The sequence below is a fragment of the Gopherus flavomarginatus genome, chromosome 5, assembly GCF_025201925.1.
Source record: "Gopherus flavomarginatus isolate rGopFla2 chromosome 5, rGopFla2.mat.asm, whole genome shotgun sequence".
In the NCBI taxonomy this organism is placed as follows: Eukaryota; Metazoa; Chordata; order Testudines; family Testudinidae; genus Gopherus; species Gopherus flavomarginatus.
In genome coordinates, this window is record NC_066621.1 from 64,852,776 (window position 1) to 64,871,416 (window position 18,641).

Here is an 18,641-nt window from a genome sequence, read left to right on the forward strand (position 1 = left end):
CCACTGAGTAGATATTAGTACAATATCTATGCAGACCATCATGTATTTATGCAAACCTTTCTGCTGTTCCGTGAGCCCCTTGAGCATAAAATAGCTGCGTACTAATGAGTTAGAATTTCTAACACAACTGATATTATGGCAAGTCACTTTTATTGCAATTTAGCATGGATTTTTCTAGTATAGATAAAATGATCAAAGTGCATAGAGATGTTTGTGCCTAATATACCTGCAAGATTCAAAATACCACATCTAAGTAAGCTGAAAATACAATTTAAATACATGGCTTTATGGTCTCTGAATATACAGAGTGGAGTGTATTTTTCTAAATCCTACACTTTCATTTAGATTCTTCACTGCCTAAATCAAGACACTGTGCTGTCTTATTGATTCAATAGCCATGAAGAATGAAAGAGCATGGACAAGAATTTCCTCCTCAACATCTGTCTTAACTTGGTATTATACTTGAAGCCCATTTGTGACAGTTTAAATGTTATCAGCATTTACCAAATAGCCCACATGCAACACTCACATTGAATTGAAGAAATGGAATTAGAAAGGACTGTAGGGTCTGCATTTAGTTTTAATTCTCAGCCTGATGCAAACAACTTACATACACTGAAAATTAGAACAAGATTTAGCCTATTATGCCTGCTCAGCAATACTAAGTAGAAACATATATTTTCCAATTAGCATTTCTGCTTTCTCTGAGTGACTTTTACAGGATTTGGCCCCTTTCTTCTGGAACAAAGACAGAAATGTTTCTACTAACTGTTTATTTTTTGAAGAAAGTGAAAATCTCTCCAAAGATGTTTTAGAACACACGCTGAAGCAGCATGAACTGGTGGAGAGGGTAATTGGATGTGAGCCAGCCCTGAGTTCTATGCCTGCTGTCCTGCTGTGTGACCCTGAGCAAGTCACTTCATCCCTTTGTTTTCCTTTTTTCTGTCTTGTCTATTTAGGTTGCAAGCACTATGGGGCAGGGATTGTCTTACTGTGTGTCTGTACAGTGCCTACCATAATTTCACATTTGGAGATTTAACTGGGTGACTCCCATTAATGGAAGTCATGCACCTATAGACCATTGCCTCACATTAGAATGGTGAATTATCTCTGTGTCTTCAGCAATCAGGTACTGTCCTCACCAACATGAACTGGGCAAACGTAATGAGGCGTTAGTTAAGCAATTTAGCGCAGTGGACAGGAGCTGCACTGAACTCTTAGTGGCTGTTGGATAATAAAATTATATTTAATCCATGTAGTCAGAACTTACTAGCAACCAACCTTCTGTTGCCATCTCTGTGCCAAAAAGCTTAAAGCTTTTTAGCTCCACAAAGCACTGAATGAAGAACAGAATTTTGATGCCTGGAAATTACTACTTATATGGATCCAACAAACTAGAATCTGCAGAACTACTTTGAGAACATACCAAATGTTCCACAGTATATATTTAAGTATATGAGTTCAGTGCACATAATATACTGACTTGACATCCTTCCTCAGAACAAGTACAGCACAGACAGGAAATGCAAGTTTCTCCCACCCAACCCAGCTTCTCTGTGCCTGAACCTTGAACTGCAGAGATCACCTTTAGAACTGAGAAAGCAGTTCACTAACAATGTCCATTTAACCATTGGCCTCTCTGCTGAGATTGTCATCACAAATACCAAATTAGCACAAGCTGTGGAAATTTGTCTGAGACAACAAAACTTATCACCAATGACTACTCATCAGATGGTGTGCAATTTTACATCACTGCCATCTTGGCTGGATTCAAACTCAGCCTGAACACCTTTTAAAAAGGACAAAAAGTGTTTATATGTTCTTAGATTTTAAGGCTAGAAGGGACGGTTATGTAAGTCGGTAAGTAAGGTGATTTTAACTGTGCCCAGCGGCTACACAAATAGATTTTTGAAACATCTCCTATAAAGTGAACAAAGATTAGTGCTAAGTTTGAACTCTCCCTGCAAAAAAAAAAAACTATTACCAACCTACCATAGATGGACATCAAATGATCTGTATTCACTCAGAATACATTGATTCCAAATTGCAAATTGTATCTCTTTCACAGACAGACACACACAAACATATACACACAGAATGCTGCATAATTTTTCTATTAGTGCATGTTTTATGTAGTGAAGGAATGAATAATTAAAAAGAATTAACTAGCATGCTCGGCTACAGACATATGATCCATTACGTGACTTCTGTTCCATATATTAGTTTTGAGATGGTACTACCTTTCTGCTCAAAAGACACTTAAAATTGTCTGACAAGTGATTATGTAAATATGGCACAGTCTCATCCAACAGACCTGCTCCTTGTGTATATGCAGAGTCTTATCCACTGACTATGGCATCAAAAATAAGTTTTTAATGTTGTTCACTCATCTTGGCTCTCCAGAGCCAAAACTGAGCTGTGGATTCTATCCCGTCCTGTACCTCATCAACCAAATTATTTCCTAAGATCCAATCAGTTACAGTTTGGCAGGCCTACCTAAGGCAATAGGTTGGCACAAATGAAATTGAGGGAATAGTTTGAAGACAATGGGTTGCACAGGTGACACTGAGGTCCTAATTTCCCCAGAGGAATCTTTACTATTATTGATGATGCATGAGATAGAAAGAACCCAGCTTGACTCAGAGCTCAGATTGAGTTTGTAGCCATGACTGCTAGAAAGAAACACAAAACTTCATCCTTTTACTTGTAAACTAAGCACATTCTATACAGAAATCATTGAGGGAGAATGAACATGGATGTCCATCATACCATATCTTTGAGCAGAACTACACTGTCCTAGAATGGAAAAGTCTGTCATAACATCTATCATTGTGGAGCTATGATGTATTGGAAGTTGACACCCATCGGTCTGCCAGAGCTATTAAATTGCTAAATACAAACAGTTATGTGAACATGGTAATAGCCTATGCCAACGCTGAGCTATTAAGTGAGCTGTGTTTATTAAACTTTTATGAACCAGGTATCTTTTTAGAGGAACTTTTCTGTACAGATTTTTCCCCGCTATTTTCAGGACTCTGATGGAATCCTTAGCCTGTGAATATTGTGCACTTCACCAAATTGTCACACCCCATCTTTTGGAGTGTTTCATAAACCATTCATAGATTCACTGAAACTCACAAAACATATTCTACCAGCACAACTGCGATCATTGCTGGGATTTTATGAAGAGTTCTTTTAGAAAGAATGCAGAGAGGATTTAGTATCAAGGATAAGAGCAAGAGATATGATTAAGAGAAGACTTTCTTGGTGCAAAAGAAAAAAAACTCTTCAGTCAGCCTCCAATGACAGCTTAACTAGCCTCTCTAAGTGATAGATTAGTGTTCATTAAAGGAGAGGATATATTTATCAAATGTAGGGAAAATACTGCATATACTATAACAGTCTGAAAAAACATGTCAGGCACAATCCCTCCTTAATTTCCCCAGGGCAATGTTGGCTCTGCACCTCCACAAACACTGGACCATATTGAAATCACACAGTTTAGGACTAAATAGGGCTCTGATTGACCAAAAATTGGGGCCTTCTCCCCATTATCCCCAAAACAAACAAACAAGACTTTGGGCCAATTCAACAGACTATTCCTTCTAGACAGAGTGCTTACTTCCTGTCTTTGGGAAAGTGTGGTCTGAGCAATGGTCATTCAGCACAGAGGAAGACAAACAGACCAACCACTGGTACCTGCAACTTCTACTTTCACCATAGGTGGCAAAGTCTTGCAGCCTTATGTTCCCAAAATCAGGACCAGGATTCTGATATTACAGAGGTATAAGAACCAGCTTTTCCCTACAACTATGCTAATTTTCAGAAATGGAACTTGTCCAATTTACAAGAAAGGCTACCTGTCTAAGATACTCCTATCATGCCCATTACTGTAGTATCTCAGTTCCACATATTCCTTTTAATGACTTTATCCTCACAACACCTACCCAAAGCACTCATTACTATCCCCACTTTACAGATGGGGAATTGAGGCAGAGATAGACTAATTTCAAGACACACATAAAGTCTGTGTCCGAACAGAGATTTGAACCAAGTCCTGTACTAATGCCCGAATCCCTGGACCACTCTTCTTCATTGCCCTCACAGGAAACACTCTAGATCTGATTTCTCACTAAGGAGATTTGTTAGAGGCATAATCACTGCCCAAGCTGGCTGGAACACCGGAGGAGTCTGTGGTGGGCACACTGTTCTTAGACTACATGACTTCACCTTCTTCCCACCCACTTTGGGGGTGCTGTGCAACCCCAGTGATGCAAAGAGGAAGCAGTCACCACCTTCCCTCAAGTGCATGGTGTGCAGAGTTATAAAACTCCTTGTACCCCCCGCAAACCCATCTGACCTATATTCTCTAATCCATTTGTGGATGATAATGTGACATATTAAATGGGAATTGAGAGGATATAATCTGTCGGAACAAAAGCTTGTTTACAGATCAATTGCACTAAGCACTTACAGCATGTAATCAACAATCAACAATGACTATTTGTAGTGACAAGGAACAATACAATTGGCTCTCATGATTCTCACACATGGGCTGCCAACAGATAAAATTACAGCAGGTATGCACGTCTCAAATTAAAAAGCCCCAGAAGTTTTTATGGGAAAATATTATTAGGAGGCCTTAGCAGGACATTTGCAAATGAACAATTGTTTTTTGTTTTATCTGGATACACACAAGTATTTAATCAAGGTTCAGTATCTAGATTTCATGGTGGATGGTGCCATGCTCTGTAGTCACCCCCTTCAACCTCCCAGTACCTATATTCTTCTTGTTCCTCTGTTCTCCCAATGTTTTCACACACCCTGCCCCTCTCTCAGTTTTCAATATCCTCTGTGTGTCCCCTTCAACCTCCTCACATTCTCTCTCTCTCTCTCTTACTCTGGGGACAGTCTCCCTAACAGCAGTGTCTGTCCCACTCCCAGTAGAACCTTCTTGCCTTGCTAAGAAAAGATTAGGACCACTGTTAAAAGAACTAGGTTGCTTCGGGTCATGAATCAGAAGAACCTTTGTGACCTTTTGTGGGAAACAGAGCCGATGGCGACGACCGAAGAATGGCTGCCCACAGGAGTCTTAGTCTCTATATTATTCAAGATCTGCACAAATGACCAGCCATGTTACCCTGGTGCAAAATGCTTTATTAACACAAATGATTTGTGCATCATCACACAGCACAAGGAATTTAGCCTATTAGAGAGTATTCTGCTGAGTACACTTGTCCTAGCCAACCAGCTGCATGCAAACCCAGCAAAGATGCAAGTCAATGCATTCCAGCTCAAAAACTGAAAGCCCAAACACAAACTCAATATCAGCTGGCTTGGGACAAAGCTTGCTCATTCCATAAATCCGGTATACTTTGGCATTACTCTTGATCATACATTCTTGTTTAGAGCCCGCATTTAGAAAACTAAAGTCAAGGGTAGCATACCAAACAACATCCTCAGCAAGCTGATTGCATCAAAGTGGGTGCAATCCTGTTCACACTGCAGTCAACAGCACCGGTGGTTGCTACTCCTTCGCTGAATACATCAGTGCAGCGTGGGAATGATCCTTTCATGCAAAGAAGCTAGACCCAGCTCTTAACACCGCCTACTGCTATACTACAAGATGACTTAAAGCCTACCCATGTCAACAACTTCTACATCTTTTCAGGTATTGCTCCTTCTGACATACACCAGGAAGTTGCTAGTAGAATCGCACACACAAGGCAATGCATAGATCCAAGACACCTGCTACATAATATAACACCAATTCTGAATCAATTGAAATCATGACAAATTTTTCTTGCCACTATTAAACATCTAACATTGTCACTCAGACAAACATTCAGTTTTAGCACACAAGAGTAGATAAAATAAGAATGGCAATATTAGGTCAGACCAATGGTCCATCAAGTGCAGTATCCTGTGTTCTGAAAGTGGCCAATGCCAGTGCTTCAGAGAGAATGAACAAAACGGGCAATCACTGAGTGATTCATCCTCTGTCACCCACTCCCAGCTTCTGGCAGTCAGAGGCTAAGGACACCCACAGAATGAGGTTGCATCTCTGACCCTGTAGCTTGCATGCTATAGCTCCCACCAGTCGAGTATGTACCATCTGGTGTAGATCAGCGCTGGACTATGTTGCTTTAATCAACTCTGCACTAGAGTTAGCCAGTCTAGAGATGTGATAATCAAGTAGGACTATATCACTAGCCCCAGTACCTGTGACTGCAGCAGAGAGCCTCAAAAATGAAGCATCTTGTGCAATGCCAGCTGCTTGAGGGTGAATGCTCTTCCAGTGATCTGCTGGAGTGCAATGATCAGGCAATCACATGTGCGTGGATGTGGCAGGAAGCAGTATGAGGACACATCAGGTAGAATCTATCAGGTTGCCTCTCACAGCACTACTTCTGGGGTAGGGAATAGCCTCGCATATCTTCCCTACCTCAGCTCCTAACAAGCTCGAAGTTGCAAGGAGAAGAAAAAAAACGTTCTGCTGTCCCCTATTCCACTGAAAGTTAAGAGGTTAATGTCCCTAGGACCGCCCCCACATAATTACATCCATGCATGCATATACCTTTCTAATCTTATTTTTCCATATAAACAATTGCTGTAGTTGCCACAGGAAGTTACAGTCATGAAGGGGAGAGGAAGTGGTCCATGCAGTCACAAACAAAGGGGGAGTCAATTCACAAAGCTATCCTTCTACTAAGACGGAGTCCACATTATGCACAAGGTTATAATGCCTGTTGAGAGTACTGTGGTTGTTACCCTGCCAAGAGCTAGGAAGACATAGGAGATTAAAAAGGATGAGATCTCCCCTTGTTAAATCCAGTCACCAGGGTCAATGGTTTATCACTGAGGTTATTTTGTGGCAAGGCAATTTCATGTTTGGCATGTGACTTCAGACCAAAGAACCTTTAGCACAAGGGTATCTTGTAAGGTTTTTTTTTTTCTTTTTTTACTATAAGGCCACTCGTAATGCAGGCCTACTGAACTCTGGTCCTATCTCTGAAACAGTGTGTTACAAATTTTCTTCTTTACAACACACATCTTACTGGAAAGCATTTAAAAATTATTCAAAAGCAGAGCAATCACTTCAGAATGAGCAAAAGTCCACCACAAAAATGAACTAGTTAGTCTGTTACTGTATAACCATGAGAATACATTGACAAATGAGCATGTGATGCTGTTTTACATACATTTTTTCATAGGCCAATACTTGGCGCTTTGAAAATTAAAATGCTGTACAAGACTACTAATAGCACCCACCAGATTTGGATAAATGGATCCTATGAGCTTTTCTCCCAAAGGAAGAGAAGGGTTTTTAGCTCTTGGTCTTTTTTTTTTTTTTTTTTTTTTTTGGCTCTTGCAAAAGAATTGTCTATGGACGTATACAAATTACTAAAGACACATCAAAGAATGTTATGCTCAAAATGTTAAGCTACATTCTCAGTTATAATAAAAAAGTTGGTGGAAGTGGGGGACTGGGCTGTAAAACTCAGCTTTTTATTCCTTCAATTCTAGGGCTGCTGCGTACAGAACCAGCAGCCAAGAGCTGGCACAGACTAGAGGCCTCTTTGCCACACACTCTTTCTTCCAACAGCAATGCAATGATGCTCTCTGGGCAGATATACTGGCTATATGACCAGAATCTTCTATTAGTATCATGCTAAATGCACCAAGGGACCGGGGCCCCTTAGAGTTGTGGCTGTTCTTGCAAAATAACACAGTTAAGACACTCTTCATTACCCCATATCCAGCCCCTATACAACTGCCTTTGGCTTTGTAACTCAAGAGCAAGTATTTTAGTATCAATTTAGAGAGGGGAAGGGAAAGCAGGAGATATTTAGGAAGGGTTGCAAAATATTCAGAACTTTGTGAGATGTTCCAATTATCTTCAGAACATTTTTGAATGTTTACAGTTACTGAGTCATACTGATTGCTTAGAAAAATTAACAATTACTCCATTGAGGGTATTTCTTAATGTCCTATGATACAAAAAATAAATCATAGAATTCCAGCAAGTTTGCCAGCAAATGAGCTCCTCACTCCTACCCCTTCTCATGTCCTGCTCCATTCTCTTCCAGACACAGACCAAAGGGATTACTCCAGCTCTGGGGAAACATCTATGGCTACAGAAGTTGGGGAGAATGGCAAGAATCAGGTTGCTGAACTGATGTTCCCCTCTCCAAATGCTCCTGTATCCTCTTGTGGGAAGGATGGCTGAGGAAGGTGGGGGCTGGTTTTGACTCCTTTCTCCTTCATGACTGTCCTTGGCAAGAGTTCTTCACAGTGATCGGAAAAGTCCTGGTACTAGCAGAATAGAGTCAGCCCCAGGAATTATACAGACTCAGGGCAAAATCTACACTACCACGCTACATCGGCTCAGCTGTGCCACCATAGCATGTTTGGTGAAGATGCACTATGCTGACAGGAGAGCATCTCCCACCGACATAACATGGTGTGGACTCCACTTTAAGTTGATGTAACTTACGTCGCTCAGGGAGTTGCTGTTTTCACTCCCATGTGCGACATAAGTTGCATAGGCTTAAGCAGTAGTATAGACCAGCCCTCACTTTCCTGCTATTTATTTGACTATGTATCTAATTATTATATGACAATTTAACTGCTATCATTTCTCTAATTATAACTAAATGTAGACAAGGCTTTAACTCTACCAGTCCCCTTACTACTATGAGCTCCAACTTCTCCATAGCTATTCAATAATTACCACCCTGAGGTGGCCTTTAAACCAGATTCTTCTCTCTCCCTAACAATATCAACAGCACCACAAAGGATTCTTGGCGGTGTTACAATTAAATACAAAGACTGCAGTAAAAGAGAGAGACAGAGAAGAGGATTCCTAATTGTGCTATAGACTTTCCTTTTCATCTCTCTTCCTTTGCTTTATCAGGTCCTTTCCATCTCTCTTTTAATAAGGGTCTCTTCCCTCTCCCTTTATCTCTCCCTGCTTTGTATCTGTGTTTCTCTCATCCCCTCTAATTTTAGTGCCCATCTGTTCCACTTTGACCTCAATTCTCTCTCCAGTCTATGGCTTCATTTTTCTCTCTCTCCCGACTGCCAGGTCTTCTCTCAGCTGTCGGATGCTTTCTCTCTAACAGCTTCATGATCTCCCCTCTTTGCATTAAACGCTTGGACCTCCTCTCTCCATGCTTTGCCCTCCAAGAATGTAGAAATTAAAAGCTGCTAGGAACTCATTGCTGAGTTGTACAGCCTCTCTTACTCAAATCTGTACCTTATAATACTCTGAACACCACTGTTTTATGGACATATGACTTATACCAGTCCCAGAACCAATAATGTACAGTAACTTGCCCTCTCTTTTTCCCTCTGCTCTTGTTTCTCCTCTCACAAATCCCCTAAAATATATTCCTACCCATATCAAAGAAAAACTTGTCATCCTATTATTCTGAACAGGAATCTCAGCTGCCAGTATGCGAACATATTGCAGATGTATGCATAATATACAATATACATTTATTCCCTTTAGGTCAATGGTTCCTAAATTTGCTTGGTTACATCTCATCTTGTCCCCCTTGTGCCACATCCAAGCACAGTAAAACCATTAATCCTTCTCTGTCCTGTCTCTCCCTCTTTTGTTGCCTATGTCCTCCTTCTCATGCATGTGTATGTGTGTGTTTTCTTTCTTTTTCTTTTCCCGGTAGCTTGCTATGACCATCCCTATTGCCTAGGGCTCAGATTTTCCCCTTCCATCTCCTAAGGAGACAAGTAACTCCCACTGGAGTAAATGAGAGTTACTTGTACTCTTCAAGGGGATGGGGAACACTAGAGCCTAGAAGGCTGCTTGCTGCTGAGATTGGCCATTCATTTGTGGCTCCGTGAGGCTGGGCTGCATGCATCTTATGGATGAGCTGAGATCCATGAGGGAACAGGAGTTTGGACAGGTGTCTGCTGCCTGAGCCGGCAACAATGAAAATGCAAACTCCTTCTGGCCTGCAGAATTAGACACCACAACAAGGACAAGGAAGGAAAGCAGGAGGCTTTACCTTCTTTTTTTCTCATAGCCACAGAAGCATGATTTCAGGGCAGAGCGGCTTGGGTCATGAGCTTCCCCTTCACCTCACTGTTCCTCTTTTGTATCCTCTCTCACCACTGGACTAGTCCATGGACCACTAAGGTGCACCTACCAAAAAGTGCTGCTTCAGAAATCATAAGCTTCTCCAGGTAGACATCAGTACATGTTGACCAAGAACAGTTGCCGTGAGTGCCTGCAAATACCAAAATGAAATGACTCTACAAACAACGACTTACTAGCATAAATCTTTCCTATAAATAGCAGAAAATAAACACACTAAGCTTTTGTTCCGCTCAAGGGTCTGCTCAGTTCCAGAGTTACAAAAGAAAATGTTGTTGTGGCAGAATATATTAACATTTAAATTAGAATCTCAGAATAATTAAAATAATCTAGATTTTTAAACATATTTCTACACTGGCTGTATATAAACCAAAGGTCACACTCACCTTGAGCAAATTCAGACTGGACAGTGATCGTTTTACTGCTATAAATACACTTAGCATTGCATAGAAGAGATATGTACACAGCAAACACAACAGAGCTGAAATGTTAAAAAATATCCGTTCTGCTTTTCCTTCCTTTTAGACTACAAAGAGCACAAAGAGAATCTAATTAATATGCCTAGTGTCTCTCCAAAATTGAATTCAAACGCAAAGTATGCTATCAAAAGCTTGAACATCAGACAGGAAAGTAATTTGGAATGACTGCACTATCTCCACAAATACTTTAATTTTACTCTAATGGGGCCATAAGAAAAATGACACCAAATGCAGTTAAAAGGAGTTGAACTTTAATTGCTTCTAAGTGAGAATAATAAAGTTATTAGGAATTTTCTTTAACCTTAAAGCTGTTTTACAATTGTTGAGCATGTGATTCTATAATTTGATAAATGCACTGTATCTTATAGTATTGTAGGACTAGATTTGTCTCTGACACTTTTTTCTTCAGTGAAACCATCACCTCTTCTGTGGATCTTATAGGAATAATTGTAACCTTTCAGAGAGTCCCCAAAACTTCACACGATACTGTTGTACATAGGTTTTGTATCCTTTTTTTTAATTGTTACAGAATTCTTCACATTGGATTCCAAACTACCGTGGTAGCATTTCCTGTCAAAGCTGCTTCTTTTACTTAACCATAAAAGACAGCTGCAATATTCTGTATTTATACATTGTTAGACTCTAAAACAGGCGTTGACAGTGTTTGGCATGTGCCTAAAGCTTGTATATCATTTCAGTAAATACTACATGGTAAACTGCTAATCACAAAGATCAAAGAAATGAACAAGTAAATTCTGTTCCCTTCAGTCTCCTCCTTACTTGAACAGAAGGAATCAAACCATCCAGAACCAGCAGAGTAAATGAACGCTTATCATCCATCTAGTTTTCGGTGTTATAAAGATGCACTTTCTGAGAACATTAGAGCAAAACTGATAAGAGGAAAATTTTTTTTAGTCTAGATTTCAAAGAAATATTACCAAAAAGGAAGGTAAGTCTAAGGAACAGTGCCTTATCACACAGATTTTCTATTAGCATTTCTTCAAAGACACCTTCTATTTGGTCCCAGCTACAAAGACAAAATCTGCATTTGAATGCAGATATTCAAAATGAAGTTGGAAATTGTCAGAGCCTCACGAAGGAGGAAAGAAAAGAAGGACGTAAGCCAGAAAACTGAAATGTAGCAAAAGGAAACATAACAAATGTGCACAGAGAAGTGGGCCCTGTGTATTAACTACTGTAGCGTAAGAGAGAAGAAAAGGGTATGAGTATGTACCTCAGTCATAGACAGTGCATCAGCTTTACCATGATACTGTAAAAGATTTGCAAATTAAAATCATTCATTATGGGAGGCCCAAACTCCCATTGACACTAAGGTCAGAATGGTCCCTCTATTTGCAAAAGTCTCAGTTCTTCCAATGTCTCTATAGAACCTCTATCAGGAACTTTGGAATATAGGAACTGCCATATCAGTTCAGACTAACGGTCCAACTACTTTCATATCATATCCTAACAGTAGCCAATATTATATCCCTCAGAGCAAGATGCAAGACACCCAGAAAGGACAATTATGCAGTAATACATATTTAGGTGAAGTTTCTTCCTACCCCCAGACAGTGCATGATTGGCTTATGTCTTTCTAATACTAGGTAAAAGTATGAGGGTATGTGACCATTCTTATTCAACCTTGTGTAACTGGATAGTCTTAACATAAATGTCGAATCCTATTTTTAGAAACAAGCTTATAAATTATTTGCCACAATAATAGCTGGTGACAGTGAATTCCACAGGCTAATTTGAACTGTGTAAGTAGTTATTTATTTTTAATCCAATTTAAATGAGCTGCCTTGTAATTTAATCCCTTGTTCTTCTACTACAAGAAAAGCTCCTGAATGATATTTTATATGCCATTCATTATTTCATATTCACTGACAAAAAACTATGTTCAGATGGGGTAAGGTTGAGAGTACCTATCAGTGACTTCAGGGCAGAAAACATTACAGGAATATACTAAAATCATCCCCCCCAAAAGCATTGCAAAATGAGGACATTAGAGTTAAGGATTTAAAACAAATCCAAACATATTGAAGTGTGGAAATACACAGGTAAGGCACTCAAATACTCTTCCATCTCTCCTCAAACTGAAACTTTGTTGTTGTTTTTTTAAATATTATATTGCACATATATTCTATGCCCTTTGATCTGGTCAGAATGACTGTGATTTTGCATGTTAATTTCCTGGTAAAACCTCTAGCCAAGAAATCTAGCTCGATCTGTTTTAAAGACACAAGATTTATATAATTCAGTCTTAAAATTCACTTTATGTTACATCACATGACTTGTCAGAGTAATCCGTCACACTAAGCAAAATAATAAAGAGTTGTCAGGTTGGTGTTTCCCCATTGTCTTCTTTGGTGAAAATGGACGTAAATAAGTTAAGCTTCTTTGCACAGTCCTCATCCTCCAATTAATTGCTCCACTTACTTTCATAGGGTTTCTGATGTTAATATACTTGAAGATTTTTTTGGTTTATGCACTTAGCTACTTGCTCTTAAAATTCCCTTTTAGCCCTTCTAATTTTAATTGTACATTTAACTTGCCTCTGTTTATGTTCCTTTGGGCTGGATTTCCATTTTTTTGAAGGATGTGGTTTTGGTTTGAATAAACTCTTGTACAACAGCACCTTACTGTTTAGCCAGACTATGCTTTCTTGCCTTTCTACTCCCTTAGAGGAAAAGATACCTAGTGCTGACAGAAGTTAGTTGACTTTCACACAAATTCCAACATAATACATATTTTTCTAGAAGACTTCTGAAAAAAACCTTTCAATTCGTAGTATGAAAAGAGAAATATCTTTCAAATCTATGTTTTGTATAGAAGCTATGAAACAGCTTAGGCCCCAGACCTAATCTACCTTAACATTGTTACAAATTTGGTGAGGAATGTGCTCTGGATTCTAAACAGTCTTCAAAACCATTGAGAAATTAAATTACCATTTATATGGGACCCGTGCGGTATTTTGCTCTGTTGCTGCAGCATCAGCATGAGTTAACTCAACCAGTCCCATTTCTAGAACTATGTCAGTATCACTGATTGCCACATTCTGCCCAGGCTCTGCTCTTTCAGAAAAGAAGGCATATAGGCAAAATAATTTTAACGTTGAGGGTGATTAACCATTGGAACAAACTACCTAGGAAAGGGGGTATATTCTCTGCCACTGGATGCCTTCAGATCAAGACAGGGTACCTTTAGGAATGAAACATATGCTTTAGCCAAACATACAGGGGTAACTAGGTGAAATTTAATGGCCTGTGATATGCAGGAAGTCAGATCAGATAATCTAAAGGTCCTTTCTGGCCTTAAACAGTCCAAATTTATTAAAAGGGTTATGCATATGGATTTTTCCTTCTCTGTTGGTCAGCTCCTGAGTGAATGAATAAAACTGCAGACCTAGCCCCTCAAAGCTGCCATTGATCAGGTTGGCCTGAGTAAGGACTGCAGGATCTGGCCTTTAATGGGACACTTCTGTTCTAGAAATCAGATGTATCCAGAAAAAGGTATCAATAGAGCCACCAAAGCTTTATAGATGGCTCTTTGCAGTAAGACAATGAGGAATATAGCATTGTTCTCTGGGCAGGTGATAATTCTGTTTATCCATCAGATGCTAGTTACTCAAGTATATACGTAACCAAAATTCTCTAATCATGGTGCTGGTGGAAGTTTGTCTTTTACAGTTAAATTGTAGAGTTTAAACTGGGAGATTTACAAAAAAGAGTAACCCAAGCCAAAAACAAATTAAAAAAAAATATTCCCATGGAAGCAGAAGAGAGTAGCACAATTGAACAAATTCAAACCATAGCAGAAGCAAGCTCTTTGAAGCTTCATTTGGAAGCATTCAGATAAAGCAGACATTGTTTACACCATGATTCCCTAAGTGTAATGCTTATGCACACTCACACATGGTTACACAAGTACTTGATTATAAAACATGCTGTCATAAAATTCAGCTCCACATCCATATCATAATCAGATGTGCCAAACCCATGGAAAAAACACAGCATTTGGGCTTGTTTTTGATTTAATTGGCTTGTGAGTTGCTTGTTGGCTAGTTTTTGGCTTGTAGCTTGTTGCTTCTCTGTTTTTTGATTGGCTTCTGGGAAAGTAGTGGCAGGGGGCAAGCAAGGGCAAGGGGGTGAGAGAGTCAGGGGTGCACTGTGGGCCCACTACAGTCCTGGACTGCACGCTGGGGGGATCTAGTCACAGAGTGTTGGGGTTCTTAGGGATTGCCTTGTTTCGGCCTTGTTTTGAAATGGCATTAGCTTGATTTTGGCTTATTGTGAAAGTTGGGGTGCTTATTTACCGCATGAAAATTGTCAACTGTGATCATAATCATTCTTCACCTGCAACAGCTAAATGTATGTGAATCAGTCGTACACTCATTAGAATAGCACAATTTAAAAAGTGCTCCCCCCCACACAAACTGTTTTGGACATAAGGAAATGGTAACTATACCCATCTGGATACAGAAATACCAGTGACTGACAATATTATGTTGTGATTCATAACATTGTTTATAAAGATATGTTGTTAACAAAAGTGCCAGGAATGATCTGACATACGATAAAACCCAAGCAGTCTCTCTCTTTAAAAAAACAAACACACACAAAAAAACCCAGATTGGATTTGATTTGGGTTGAGTTCATTCAGAACCTGCAAGCTTGAATATGCTCATGGGCAAAAGAACATTCACAGTAAATAAAAGGAAAGGACTTTTATAGAGGAGAAGAGAATGAGGGGAACATGGGCAGGCATAAGGGAAGCAATATTGTTGATCAATGATGTTCCCAACTGTGTGAATGCAGTAAGTAAACAGAGGCCATCATAAAAACCTTTGCAGTTGTTGATTGCAAGTAATTAACACTGTGTCAGCATTTGTGCAATTCTCTACACCAGAGATTCACAAACTGTGATCCATGGACCACTAATGGTCTGCAAGCTCCATTCAGGTGGTTTGCGGATAAGGTGCATGCCTGGGCGGTCGCACACAAGAGAATGAAGGGCCACCCACCTAATTAGTGGAGCCACGCAGGCGTGGATCCATTAATTAGGTGTCTGGACCCTGGAGAAGATACACGTGTAATAGGGAATGGGAGTAGATGGGAGGGGGAAGTGGGGTGATAAGAGGGGTGGGGGGAAATTTGGGACATGGAGGGGCTGCAGCGGCCAAAGAGGCACCTTTTCCCAGCTCCAGGGCTGCGGCTGCCAGTCTTTTTCCCCTGTTGAATAGTATGAAAACAAAGGCCAAACTTTTAAAAATAGGGTGTCCAATTTTAGGTACACACTTGATAAAATTTGTCCAAAGACCTGTGATGATGATGATGATGATGATGATTTATTTTTACTAATAAGAGAAATTAATTTTTATCTTTCTGCAGTGTTGGGGGAGAGAAAGAGGGGGAAGGGAAGGATTATTTTTTCTATTTATAAAGAACTACACAGTGGGCTAGGAGAATTATAGGGGATTTTGCCCTCTTCTGAAGAACAAAGTGGTGGACAGTGGTGGATTCAGGATGCCAAACTAAGTGGTCTCAACTAGTAAGAAAAATTCTATGCTATTAACTCTTTTGCTGGGTATTTGCATGTTATTTTGTGACTGTTTTTGCATATTTTTTGGAACATGATCTTCCTTATGAACAAAGCATGTTTATACAAATTCTAGCTCTGCGATTTCAATTAAGTTTATTACTTAATGTCATGGATGCCAGAAAAACCACTCATTTAGTTTTTGCTTGAAGTAAATCAATTTGTATTCCCCTATTTTGAAACATGGCACAGCAAGTTTTATGTATATCCAGAAATTTTTAAAAAATTTTTGAAATGTACAAGAAAAATCTTCCATCTGCTACTGTAACACAAATATTTTTAATACATTTGAATTCCTAGTGATTACTAAGTTATCTATCAGCTGATAAACAGCTAGTTTCCATACAATAAGCAGAGATGTATTCTGTGTATTCGTTCCATTTGTCATCTGTTGATAAATTTAAACTAGCAGTTCATAAGGTTTTATATGCAGAACTTGCTCCAGTTCATTTTAATAGTCATGAATAACAAACCATAATCATTTTCTCAGCTGTAAAGCCAGTGCAGTGCAATATATCATAGCTGTGTTCTAATGAGGAATAGGAAATGAATGGGAGAGCAATGAGAAGAATCATAAATGTGAGAATGGCTATATAAAGTATAGCAAAATATAGGCTATATTGTAATATCTACACATCCCTCAGGTGAGGGGTAAGCTAAAATGACAAAAATAGTCTCACTCTTCCTTTTGCTGAAATATTGTGGGGTTATCTTTGTTTTGTTTTTTTGTGACATGCACATGCAGGAACATGTGCAATCGCAAATATTTTGTTTGGTTTGATAAGAGAACATTTCCCTCAAGGAGTGGTTCACTTTCACTGAAGCCTTGTAGCACATTCCCATAAATATCAAGAAAATGGGACAAATTGTAGATTTGCAACAATATGAAAACACTCAAATGTTGAGTCTTGTGGGACAAATCTAGCTTCCACCTCTGAGGCTGTGGAGGTCCCCCTGACAGTAATGCAGTGTGGTTACACTCAACAAAAAGGGGGCTGGACTTTGAAGGCGTTCATTCTTTGCAGGGCACAGAGCCCAGACAGGTCTTTGATTTGGGGTTTGGTAGTGGGATGAAGTATCTTCTCTGCTGAATTGAAATAGACTCTGCAGAGCTGTTCCATAACCTATGTTGGAAAATTCACTGGTCCTTGACAGACATATCCAATGTGAGCCTGCTAGTTCCATGGACTGGGGCCATATTAAATAGTCTCTAATTATGAGGCTGATAACCAGAGCAGAATGACGTTAGCATGATCACAGGAGTCACTCTTTTTTATATACATTTTAATGCCTGCATACTCTGGTATATAAAATGATATTCTTATTTTTCACTCAATTAAAATTTAGCTCTTAATCCAAATTTTTCAATTTCTAACCTATTCACAGATGAGCACCCACATAAAACATGCCCTTATGTATGTATGACCAGATTCTCTCCACTTTACTTATGTTGAATAGTACATACTCCATATAGTCTCATTAAAATCTGTGGACTAGGTACTACTCATTATGAATAATGATAGCAAAATCTGGCCCTTAATATTTAGGAATTTTTGTCGGCACTATTTCCCCCCCTTTATTACATTTTAACTGAAGAGACTAGCACAATTGGCTAAAAAGCCTGTATGAGATAAAATCCTGTAGCAACTTTTAAGTAACTTATCTTTTCAACCTGATCTTTTTATCATCCTCAGGCAGCATTTCATTGATGTGTTCATAGATGGGGAACAGGAAGGGTGCCAACTGATGACAGCTTTTCAAAAAGAAAAAAGAACTGGAGAATGTGGTATTTTTCTGGAATAATGGTCTTCCTCAAAAACCCCGACTCTCCTTGAGTGCAGCAGCTTCCTATCGTTTACTTAATGCGTCAACACAGCTAGAGTTGAAGCTTTAGGTTCCATTTATCTCCAGCTTGACAAGGGAGCCCAGTAACAGTTATATTAAGCAACAGAAAGAAAAGTGATGAAATTGATTGCAACATTTCTGTATTCTTTTTGTTCCAGTTTTCTGAGGAACATGTAGCATTATACAACGCTAGAAGATGAAGTTAATTATTCCCAATTTATATGTTCCTAAAATGGTGGTCACTGTACAAACCCTCTTTTTTTGCAAGTCACTGACTTTACCACTGTTTTTGCCATATTCCATGTAGTTAGTGTAGAGCAGCGGTTCTCAAACTTTTCTTTTCGCGGACCACTTGAAAATTGCTGAGGGTCTCGGTAGACCACTTAATGATCTTTCCAAATGTTGTTTGTACCATTAGCTAACTATTGTAAAGCACTTTGGATAAAAGCACTATTTAAAAAAAACCTTAATACTAAACTTTTTTTGTTCTACAAATAAAAGCACAACTCATATTTTGATATCAGTAGTCTTATCTTTCTAATGCGATGGATGTGCCCTCTCTCCCCCGCCGGGGAAGCTCCCGAGCTGGGGCTGGG

General features: G+C 39.3%; 1 protein-coding gene across 1 annotated transcript in view; it reads right to left on the minus strand.

Annotated features, from left to right (window-relative positions):
- SPON1 (spondin 1) overlaps positions 1-18,641 on the minus strand; it is a 353,533-nt gene that overhangs the window by 134,432 nt on the left and 200,460 nt on the right. The window lies entirely within an intron of this gene.